The following is a 12,603-nucleotide window of genomic DNA, read 5'->3' as shown; positions in this document are numbered from 1 at the left end:
AAATATTGAGAAAGAAAGAAGACTGAATATGAGATTGGCCAGATGTGGGTGCCTAAGAGAAATTTTCAAATTCCACACTTCCACTTTCGTTAGCCTCCTTCCTGGAGAGACGACCCCCCTCCCCCCGCCAAAACACACACACACACACACACACACACACACACACACGACCACCACCAAATCTGACAGGTAGGTTGGTGGGATCACTTAGGTGAGGATTACAGGTAACTTCGCTTATTTGTTTCCAATATATAACTGACAAGTGAGACTAAGTGCGCACAAACTTCGAACACGCCGGGGGGCTGAAACTAAGCGAAGTGTTTGGCAGAGCCCAAAGCACTTGTTTCCCAGAGCGGAGGCCAAGTATCCTCATCGGGCGTGAGCTTCGACCACACTTCATCCCTCACCGCTCCCGGGGTTTTCTTCCGTTTTTTAAAACCTCCCCACTGGGGCCCCAGCGCATGCATTATTCTCCCAACCGTGCAGCACGAGGGACGGCTACATTTTAAGAAAGATTGTTTCCTTCAGCGGACTCACACAGGACACCCCCGCACACACCTCCCAAAAAAAAAAAAAAAAAACTGTTTCCTGCAGCAGCTGCAACAGTTTCCAACTTGGGGGAATGCCATTCCAATCCAGAATGGGTAGCCCTCAAAGCCGTCGATGGAGTCCAGAATATTTTTAACCTCAAATGAACCCCCCAAAAATGCCCTCAGTAAAAGAACCTCTAAATGCATGCAAGTGCATGCAAATCCACCAAGAACTCCCAGAGAGCGAGGCAAAAACTTCTGCCCCCGGGGGGACAGTACCAACTCCCCGCGCCCTCTGCCCGGCCCCAGCCGCTACCTTGGTGCCCGGGGAGCCACGCCGCTCCGGGGGAGCAGGGCGAGGAGAGGGGTTAGCAGCCGCTGGGTAATCCCATGTCCGCGAAGCGGGAGCTCGTTCCGTGAGGATGGAAGCGGAACACCCACACCTCCTCTGGGCGTGAGCGTTCTCTCTTCACCCTCTGCCTCCTCCTCCACCACCACCTCCTCCTCCTCTCCTCCCACCCCAGCGAGCCTGAGGAAACGCTTCAGCAGCTCACCCACATGGTTACTGCACTTCGAAGCGACTCCTGGCAGCTTATATAGGCCGGGAAGCTCCCTGGGCAATGTAGTCCGAGTCCGGGGTCGTGGCGGCGCCTGGGGCCGCGAGGATGAACTACAAGTCCCAGAATCCTATGGGCTCCCGGGCTGGGCTCTAAATAGACGCACGCCGGGACAGGGAGGGGCGTCCGGCCGAGAGTCCGGGCTTGAAAACCAGCTCGGGTTTGAGAGCCGGCTGGGTTTGGAGCCCGCGACCCAAAACCATCTCTGGGGGCGCCCCCAACCCCTGGGGACTCTCCTCCTTCGGTTGCCCCTTTTCCCTAGAATCCAGGTGTCACTGGGAGCAGAGAGCGGGGAGGAGCTCGGATTTCTGCTTTGGGAAGTTTTTACAAGCTGTTACCCACCCTTCCCCCGCTTTGAGTCCCCGAGCCAAGAATTTCAGAAATCCAGGGCACAAAAACGCCAGTGTTTGCGGTCAAGGATTAAAGGCGCGAGGTTGTCTTTATTTAATCTGCTCTGCCCTGTTCGGGTTTGCACAGAAAACTAAGTCTGGGAGCAGCGCAAGCGGGGATACAGGCAAGTGGCTTGAGAACACTTTCCTGAACCCGAACTGCTTGTGTGTTTCCTCGCCCCGCAGGTGGTAAAGAAACGCAAGCCTCTCGGTGCACAAATAAAGGAGCCGGGTTGTGACTTGCCAGCGCTGAGATTGAGAGGCAGAAAATAAATACAAACCGCGACCTCGGTCCTGACCCTGCTACAGGCAGCCCCTCTGCTCCCGGGAGCTGTAAATGCTTAAGTAAATAAACCGCAAACCAGAAAAATAAGGGCTGTGGAGAGAGGAGCTCACACAAAGATGCGCGTCCAGGCGGGGCGCCCTCCAGCAGCTCCGACAGGGGCTTCAGGGACAAGGTGGCTTTCAGCTCACTGCTAAGTGATGCCTGGCTATAAGCTTCAGGCTGCGGCTTTTGCAGGGAGGGCAAGTCAGCCTCAGAAGATGTGCGTTCATTCCTCAAACGTTTCCTGAGAGTCCACTGGGTACCAGGCGCTGTGCCAGGCACTGGAGTATGGTGGTGAGCCAAAACACAACGCAGTGTTCCGGACAGGCACTGCCTACTGCCGCGTAGGATCTGCTACAGCAATAGCAATAATAATAATTGGGGAGACTGATTTTGAGCCCAGACCACATGCACTTTTCATGAGTTTTAACAACCCTAGGCATATTTATTATCCCTATTTGACAGACGCGCAACTGAGGGCTCAAAGAAATCAAGTAACTTCCCAAGATGACACCGTCAACTAAGTAGTGCAACCTGCATTCCAAGTCCAGCCTATAAGTGTACTAAGTCCTTGTCTTTCGGGAAATCCATCACCACCGCCTTAAACGGCCTCCCTCCCCATTTTGGGAGCAGCCTCTCAGCCCTTGGGCAAGTCATTTTTATCTCTTTGCCCTAGTTTTGCCATCTTGGAGGGAGAAAATCATTAGAATTTGCCAACTTTCTGTCAAGTTTGCTTGATACAGAGTCAACAGTCTTGTGAAACTTCAGAAACAAATTAGGGGAGCAGCATAGCTAATAATTATTACTGATATAATAATGCCAAAACTAATAATAATTACTGACATTTATTGGCTACAGGCCATGTGCCAGGCATTACTCTAAACTCTTTATGTACATTACCTCATCAAATCCTATTAATGAACCTTTTTTTTACTTATGAGAAAACTGAGGCACAGAGAGGTTAAGTAACTTCCCCAAAGTCACACAGGGAGTAGGCTGTCCAACTCCCAAACCTTGATTTTTTACTACTGCCCTCCACAGCTTCCCCAATGTAAACATATGTGTTGTATTTGCGCATATAAGCATTTAATCATCCAGGAATGGTTATCACATTCACCTTTGTCCCCTCCTCTCTTTCAGCATCATCCTCTGGTCCCTGGACACCACAGGCTTGTGCCTAATGCCTCAAGCTACCACTCCCATCAGCAGGAAGCTCCCCCATCTTGTCACAACAAAGGGGTTCACACCTTTCCCATCTGTCCCCTCTCTTCCTCCATGAAAACAATCTGTTTTATTGCTGAAGGGTTTTTTGTTCTGCTTTTCATATTCAACAAATCGCTCTATGCTGACATAACTGGTAAATACTAAAGGGCAATTGTTCCCTGTGCTTCTAATTCAGAAACACAGTGGGATTTTAACGTGGATTTTCTGAAGAAAACTTGCTCAAGTCTGAGGGCTGGAGTTGGGTGATTTTCATCCTCACCATATAGTGGACACTTAACCTTTAACTGCTTTCTCCACTGTCTTCCCACCCAGACCACAAGTTTCATTAAAGGCAGGGACCATGTTTTATTTATGCTTGTATTCCCTACCACCCCTAACCCAACAGGCCTTAGTCCTCTGTCTGCGCATTTTTTTAGATATGCAAAAAAAAAGTGTTCATTTTAAAAAGGTGTTTTGACAGGAGGTGTGGCAGGCATGTGGAAAGCTAGATGAACATATTTTTTGAGCACACAAACCTTGTAGCCCATTTGCGTCATAGACTGTTTCCTCTACCTGTGTGTATGAATGGTCCTATTCAACATTTTGCAACTGGCCTCAGGTTCTGGAAGCTACTGGATCACTAGAAAGTAGTTTTGCTAAATTTGCTATGATGCTCAGAGGTTCTCTATGATGGAGTATGACTGATGATTGAATTCCCGATAAAAGGACCACAGCCCATTTCATTCTCCATTATCCATAGAGAGAAGGGGGCTTCTTTGTCTTTGCTGTATTTTTTTCCTGGTAGAATTTTCTAGATCTGTGCTTTCCAATACAGTAGCCACTAGGCATTTGGGCACGTACGATGTGACTACTTGTAACTGAGATGTGAAGTAGGTATAAAATACACACTGAACTTTAAAGACTTAGGACCAAAAAATCAAAATATCTCATTAATAATTTTTATATTGATCACATGGTGAGATGATAATATTTTGGATATACTGAGTTAAAGTAGATTATAAAAATTAATTTCACCTGCTTCTTTTTACTTTTTTACGGTATTACCGCAATATTGAAAATTACATATATGGCTTATATTATTCGTTACTGGACAGTGCTGGTCTAGAACAGCAAGAATCTGATTCTTGAGATCCAATTTGAGAAGATGACCAGCCCTGAAAGTTGCCATTTATGACTTTGCCCTTGAAAACGCCCTATGCAGGGAAGTAGGAGAGCTTTGCAGTCAGGATACTATCACAGATTGAGTAGAAGTCTGAAGAACGTCCAAAACTAGCACACCAGCCTACCCCAGGGAAACCCTACAAATAGAAACAGGTTCTCGTCAGCGGTATTTAGCTGAAAACTGCAACTGAATTAATCTTCCTGGAAGCCCACCCTCAAATGCTACCCTGATTAACACAGCAAGATATGCTGGAGAAAGCAAAGAACAGAAAAAAAAATGGGTGTGACACCCAGGTGCACCATTAATATCCATGTAACTGTGGCCAGTCACCTAACTGTGCAGAGGCTCAGTTTTTTTGATAGAGTAAAGCCGATAATCCTTGCCCTGCCAAGCTCACCAGATCAAATGAGTCATTGGACATGATTGGCGTTGCAAGCTCACCGTAGCTGTACCAAGAGAACATTATCAACAAGCATGGGGAAAACGTTGATGCGTCATGATATAGTACTCAGTTCCAAACCAAACTTCAGATTATTAGGGCAGCATTAGTCCCAGTTTTCTCCCAGGCAAAAGATTTAAATTGCCTATGAATGTCACAGTGAGCCTTGAGTACTTTCATTAATAGCTCTCCAAATCACTCTTAAATGGCAAGACAGAATGACTGACACTGAAGTCAGAGAATTTGATGTATTTTTTCGGGCCCTGATGAGTTACCTACATGTGCCATCAAACATGAGAACTATCAGTAAAGAGAACGAGCTACTATATAGCCAATCTTCCAACTGTTTTCTCTTGGTCATTGGTCATTATTTACTTTTTGTGGTGGAAGAATGGAATCACAGTCCTCTTCGAGAATCTTATAAAACCCACGGACATTTGCCCCAGCACAACACAGATGCTCACAATTTTAGCACCAGTTCTTGGAATTTCTTGTACCAACACCCCCAGTCTCATTCATAGATACCCCTACAAGACTAGATTGTCTTTTAGCTCCATCTTTCTGTCATGTTGTCTCTCCAACCAGATAAACCGTTTGAAGATAGGGAGCAGGTCCTATATTTGTGTAGCATCTAGCTCAGCTTTGCATACAGAGTAGGTGCACAGCATTTACTGGCTAATTCACTGTTGAAACTATAAGGATGGCCAGAAGAAATGATGCACAAACACATAGCAGCCCTACTTGAGATGGAAAAAGTGCAGTTGGCATTTGGACAAGAGCAGAAGAGAGGCCAATTTGGCATGGAGCTAGGAAAAGTAAGGTGTTTTTCCTGAGCCCAGGCTCTGGGCATCCTCTGAGGCTAGGAAAAGGCATGAACAGGGACAGGCCCTATATTTGCTGTCCCATCTCTGGAACTTAAAAGAGACTCCTGGTCAGTAACCTTGCACGTGGAGGGAATCTGGGCAAATTGTCAATGATATAAAATCTGGGAGGCAGCATAATAGCTACAGAAGAATGCAAAAATTAAGTTCTCACTACCCCTTTAAGCTATATGAAAGTGACAGCTATACCATCTCTGATTATTGCTGCCAACATTATCAAGAACCACGTAAGCAAATCAAGAGCACTATTGCTTTCTTACCCATTATCTTCCTGGGACACATGCAGAACCAGGGCTTTATTATCATCTCAGACATTTCCCCCATGTCCTGCCTCCCAGCTGTACGACTATCATCCTAATCTACTCTGGTAGCCAAGCTAGACCTAGGGACTTGAAGAAATCTTGGGAAAGTCCTCATTATCTTATCCTAGTGTTTGAAATGAAAGGCAATCTGTCAAAAGAAAAACAGAAAGCTTTTCCTTACAGAAGATTTCAGCTAATACATGTAGAAGGAGTAATAAAATTAGAAAATCACCATTTTGCAGCTTCTGCTGTAAACATGTGTTTAGACAGATATCAATAAATGCCAAACCTCCTGGGTGAAATGTTGATGGGAAAAAAGATATCATATGGTCCTTAAAAATCACCTCCCACACTACTCACTAATTATGAAGTGGAAAGTGGACCTTTACAGTGAAGAAATATGGCAAGCACCCACATTAACCAAGTAATCAAATTTACCACCAAGAATACTGGAACACGCAGAAACTATTTACATCCTGATATGATTCTATAAGAAACCCACAATATCACATGTGAAACGTTCTTGCCCAAAATGTTTCAGCATACAGTCAGACAAACCCAGAATATGGGGCATTCCACAAGACCACTGGTCTGGACGCTTCAGATAAATCCGTGTCATGGAAAAAAAAAAAAAATCGCAGGAGGACTATCTAGATTTAAAAGACTAAAACAAACATTACAACTAAATGCAACATGTGACCAGTGATTGGATCCTGAATTGGAAGAAATAAGAGAATATATCTATGGAAGACATTTTTCAGCAACTGGAAAAATTTGAATCTAGATTGTATATTAAAGAATATTATGGAATTATTCATTTTCTTGGGTGCGATAATGGTATTGTGGTTATGTAGGAGAATGCCCTTGTCCTTAGGAGGCATACCCTAAAGCAGCGGCCCTCAACGTTTTTGGCACCAGGGACTGGTTTCGTGGAAGCATTTTTCCACGGAGAGGGGGAGGCGATGGGTCAGGCTGTAATGCGAGGGATGGGCGGATGGGGAGCCGCCGATGAAGCTTTGCTCACCCACCGCCGTTCACCTCCTGCTGTGCGGCCCGGTGCCTAACAGGCCGTGGACAGGTACCGGTCCCCAGCCGGGGGGGTTGGGGACCCCTGCCCTAAAAAAGTATTTAGAAGTGGAATCTCCTGGTGTCTGAAACTCACTCTCAAAAAACGCATATGTATTTAATCTGAAAAAATTGTTTATGTATTGGTACTTGTCTACTTCCTCAAAAAACGATCTAAAATCTTGCCACGTTTATAGATATTTCTATGACCATTTTTGTGATCCTTTCACAGTTATGCTGGAGAATTATTTCATAGCTTTGAAGGTGATAGTTAAGTGCAATAAATTATTTTACAATTTCCATTTAAGTTTTTCAGTAAAATGTAAAACAAGCTAGTTCCTGTAACTAGGCATATTTGTGTCAAAGGTGTCCAAGTTATGAGTAATTCATTGCAATTACTTAAGGTCTTTTCAAGGCAACCAGAAAAGCAAAGCAAATGACGCATGAGAAAAGGGAAGTGGAAAACTTGAGAATTTTTACAGACTTCATTTTTCCCTTCTCCTGGGAAAGTTATTTAATGATCAATAGACCTGGTCACTAAAGCAAGTACTGAAATCTACTTAATTCAGTTACCAATCAAGCAGAACCTGCAGCTTTTTCACTTCCCGTGTTATATCAGTGTATCCGGACTCAAGAGAGTTAACTGCTTCCTTTTGTTCCCACTTAATTTTGTTCCCAGATTAAAGTAGTATTTTCCTCTAATTGTAGTTTTAGGATATGGGTAATCTGCATCATGAGTTCAACCCAGATGGAGAGTTTGAGTTTAATCCTTCACGAAACAGATCAGTGAGGGGGGGTCAGCCCAGGGAAGTGGGATTGGAGAGGTGGGGAGTAAAGTAGAGGGGTTTATATAGGAACACTTTATTGGCTACTTAAGTACCTGGCTGTCAGTATTAAACTGATATTTAATGGGTACCTACATACTCTACCAGGTGCTTAGCTGGGCACCAGGAAGCATGGAAAAGACTGAGTAGAATGCAGAGTGTTTTGCTGTCTGCTTTTTCTGTATCATTACCTTCCTTCCAAAGGAATTTCAGACTTTCAAGTGTGGTGTTTAGAGGGTAACAAATAGGAAGATTGGCTGCTTTTTAATGGTTAAGTTGTAGCCCTTAGATGGTGTTTCATCCCATTTCCTTCACTATCCTTCTTTCCAGTAATATTTTGCAGATCTAGCAGCTGTGACCTAGGAAATCGCCTAGATGCTGTCCAGGTCCTCCGGCCTTCTTTAATTACTTCACCACCATCTAGGGTGATGAAATAGTTAAAGAAGGGACTATTTCTCCAATAAAGATACACATTATCAGGATGATTCTTTGTCATGGAAACACTTATATCGAATATAATATAGCAAGTGAAGGAGAGGAATAGCTTCTTGTGAGTAGTTTCTCTATTCAACTCTCCCTCAAACAAGCCCTTTTAATTACACTTATAACTGTGCTACCTCTCAGGGGTAGGAGGAGGAAGAAGAAAGTGCATCTATTTTAAAGGCAAAGTCTCACTCAACACCTGAGATGCCTGGAGAAGTAGATGAAGTTGGCAATCCTTGATGCAAATGAGCGATTCTATGCAGATAAGTGTTCACTAGAAAAAAAATTAAACAAGCAGATTGTACTCTCATTATCAAAAATAAAGATATTTGGAAGAGAAAGATTGTTTCAAAAGAATCCCATTCATAGGAAAAGCAAGGCCTTTCTTTCTGAGCTTTTGAATATACTGTTTTCTACCTGAATGAAAAAAACATGTAGTAAGGCTCAATGAAAATAATTCCACGTAGTAACAAGTAAACAGAGCTGGTCTTTCCAAAAAATGATTCCAGTAAGAATTTACTAATTATTTTTAACTTGTGCATAATTGAATGATCATTTGACCTTCAGAAGAAGCAAACTATTTCTGTTCATGTGATTTTGGAAAAGTACACTTGGCTTGAGAAGTAGGGTGAAAAGCTGTTATTAGATAGATCTTTGTGTTTTGTCTGTTGCCCTTGCTTTAAAAATAAGAAGTGTACATTCTGACCCCAAATCAGTGTTAGAAATTAGGTTCTCAGGGCTTCCCTGGTTGCGCAGTGGTTAAGAATCCGCCTGCCAATGCAGGGGACTCAGGTTCAAGCCCTGGTCCGGGAATATCCCACATGCCACAGAGCAACTAAGCCCGTGCACCACAACTACTGAGCCTGCGCTCTGGAGCCCGTGCTCCGCAACAAGAGAAGCCATCGCAATGAGAAGCCCGCGCACCGCAAGGAAGAGTAGCCCCCGCTCTCCGCAACTAGAGAAAGCCCACGCACAGCAACGAAGACCCAATGCAGCCAAAAATAAATAAATAAAATTTTTTAAAAAAAGAAAAGAAATTAGGTTCTCAGATTAATAGCCTTTATTTCTCTTCCACTTAGCTTATTTTCAGAACATTATCACAAGGGAAGAGGCACCGATATTAAAAAAGAAAAGGGCAGGGTTTCCCTGGTGGCGCAGTGGTTGAGAGTCTGCCTGCCAATGCTAGGGGACACGGGTTCGAGCCCTGGTCTGGGAAGATCCCACATGCCACGGAGCAACTAGGCCCGTGAGCCACAACTACTGAGCCTGCGCGTCTGGAGCCTGTGCTCCGCAACAAGAGAGCCCGCGATAGTGAGAGGCCCGCGCACCGCGATGAAGAGTGGCCCCCGCTCGCCGCAACTAGAGAAAGCCCTCGCACGGAAACGAAGACCCAACACAGCCAAAAGTAAATAAATAAATAAATAAATTTATATAAAAAAAAAGACTTCTTAAAATGCTAACCTATTTTGGAACCATGTTTTGAAGCAAGAGCGGCACTTGGTGACATGTCAATCCACATTCAAAGTAAAAGAGGGAAAACACTGTCATGTGTTTCATGGAATAATTCTTTTTTTTTTTTTAATGGCGGAAGTTTTTTTTTAAATTTTTTTATTTTATTATTATTTATTTATTATTTGTTTTTGGCTGTGTTGGGTCTTCGTTGCTGTGCGAGGGCTTTCTCCACTTGCGGCAAGTGGGGGCCACTCTTCATCGCGGTGCGCGGGCCTCTCACTATCACGGCCTCTCTTGTTGCGGAGCACAGGCTCCAGACGCGCAGGCTCAGTAGTTGTGGCTCACGGGCCTAGTTGCTCCGCGGCATGTGGGATATTCCCAGACCAGGGCTCGAACCTGTGTCCCTTGCATTGGCAGGCAGATTCTCAACCACTGCACCACCAGGGAAGCCCTCATGGAATAATTCTTAATCAGCAAGTAATTAAATTTTGATTAATTGCAGCCATTAAATTATAATCTTATTTTTTTGTCACTATCTCATTTAAAATGTAATAAAAGCAGAAAAATCTTGAAGAAATGAAGAAACAGTGGAGTTTGCCTTAAAAGTCTATTTTGGAGGGGGGAAGAGGTCATACATTTCTATCATTCCCCCATAGAGAAGAAGCCTGTTTGGGAAGTTTAGGAAACTTTTTGTACATAGGATGGAACACCCTGCTAGAGACATGTCACTGGCAAATGTTGGCATCCATAAAGCACACAACAGCAAAGAGAGCTGGCAGATTTGGGTAGAATTTTGAACGCATGGGTTGTTTTCAGCGTATTTGCCAATGCTAGGTTCTCTGATTCCATGGGTTCCCCGGTCCCTCCCACAGCGCCTGGCAGGTGGTGGATACTTGGCATCTATTTATTATATAAACATATGAAGTCAATATATTTCTTAACATTGTGTATATGCATGGGATATCTGGGTCTCTAAGGATCAGTTAAAGTGGTACTGGAGATCCCTAAAGTATCATAAACAAACTAGGTAGCCCTGGTTATTTAATATTCATTTACATGTATTAAGAAAAGTGTATTCATTTAAAATTTTCTATTAAATTAAGATACAGCCAATACTAACTAGTAAGTTATCTGTATCCTAGATAAGTCAACCATGCCTGCGAGTAGAGTCGAGTCAAAATGCCTAGATTTTTCCACTCCTAGTTATCTGTCTACCCAAGGGAAAGGAAAACATACATCCCTACAAAAACTTGTGCACAAATGTCCATAGCAGCATTATTCATAATTGGCAAAAGTGGAAACAACCCAACATCCATCAACTGATAAAATGATAAACAGAACATGGACTACCTATACAATGGAGTATTATTCAGCCATAAAAATAAATGAATTACTGACACATGCTATAAGATGGATGAACCTTGAAAACATTATGCTAAATCACAAAAGGCTGCATATTATATGATTCTATTTATATAAAACATCCAGAATGCACAAATCTATAGAGACAATGCAGATCATTGTTTCCCTAGGCCTGGCAGGGAATGGGGTTGCTGGGAGGGAATGGAGGGGACTGCTAAAGGGTATGGAATTTCTTACTGAGGTGGTGAAAATGTGCCAAAATTGATTGTGATTATGATTGTACGCCTCTGTGGTTATGTGAAAAGCCACGGAATTGTACACTTTACATGGGTGAATTGTATAGTAGATGAATGATCTCTCAATAAAGGTATTACAAGAGAAAAATGCTGGGTTTGAAACCTGGGACCCTGCCACTTACTAACTTAGGTAAATTACTTATCTGAAAAGGGGCCAATATAGTGTCTCCCTCATGGGGTTGTTGCTATAATGATTAAAGGAGATAATTCTAGGGAAAAGCCTCAAATATAACAAGCACGTAAGTGGTAGTATCATTCGTTATTATAGTATATTGGCTGATCCACAGCCCCTGCTGCTGTGTTTTGAACCATTTAGGAGACACCACAGGACCATAGCCAGCAGTACAGCTGCAGGTGAAAAGGTAACCTGAGCCAATGGCTGCTCTTTAATTAATTAACTAACTGACTTATTTTTATGTTTAGCTTACTTCTATTTTCTTCTTCCAGTTTTATTGAGATATAATTGACTTACAGCACTGTATAAGTTTAAAGTGTGCAGCATAATGACTTCTACACACATCGTGAAATGATTACCACAATGTTTAGTGAACATCAATCATCACATATAGATACAAAATTAAAGAAAGAGAAAAAAAATTTTTTCCTTGTGATGCCAACTCTTAGAATTTACTCTCTTAACAACTTTCATACATAACATACAGGAGTATTAATTATAGTTATCATGTTGTACATTACATCCCTAGCACAATACTTATTTATCTTATAACTGGAAGTTTGTACTTTTTGACTGCCTTCATCCAATTCCCTCTCCACTCCCCCCTGGTAACTACACATCTGATCTTTTTTCCTCTGAGTTAGTTAGTTACTGAATTACTTAGTCTGTTTTTGGAGGATAATTGGCCTGCAGCACTGTGTTAGTTCCTGGTACAGAGTATAGTGATTCCATATTTCTATGCATGGAATGTATTTCAAAATGATCACAACAATAAGTCTAGTTATGATCTGTCACCATACAAAGATACTACACGATTATTGACTATACTCCCCACACTATACATTTTGTACCTGTGACTCATTTATTTTGCAGCTGGAAGTTTGTACGTCTTAACCTCCCTCACCAATTTCTCTCCCTGACCTAACCCCTCACCTCTGTCAACCACCTGTTTATTCTCTGTATCTATGACTCTATTTCTGTTTTGTTTTGTTTGTTCATTTGTTTTGATTTTTAGATTCCACATATAAGTGAAATCATACAGTATTTGTCTTTCTCTGACATTTCACTTAGCATAAT

At 42.9% G+C, this 12,603-nt stretch overlaps 1 protein-coding gene across 1 annotated transcript in view; it reads right to left on the bottom strand.

Moving 5' to 3' along the window:
• The window catches only part of ITPR1 (inositol 1,4,5-trisphosphate receptor type 1), a 320,973-nt gene extending 319,943 nt beyond the window's left edge, over positions 1-1,030 (bottom strand). Inside the window, 1 exon segment of the mRNA XM_036868683.1 lies at positions 847-1,030. The gene's annotated coding sequence lies outside the window, so the exon portion shown is untranslated.
• Positions 1,031-12,603: the final 11,573 nt, after the last annotated feature.

The sequence above is a fragment of the Balaenoptera musculus genome, chromosome 11 (assembly GCF_009873245.2).
Source record: "Balaenoptera musculus isolate JJ_BM4_2016_0621 chromosome 11, mBalMus1.pri.v3, whole genome shotgun sequence".
Lineage (NCBI taxonomy): Eukaryota > Metazoa > Chordata > Mammalia > Artiodactyla > Balaenopteridae > Balaenoptera > Balaenoptera musculus.
This window is presented reverse-complemented; position numbering and strand designations above follow the sequence as displayed.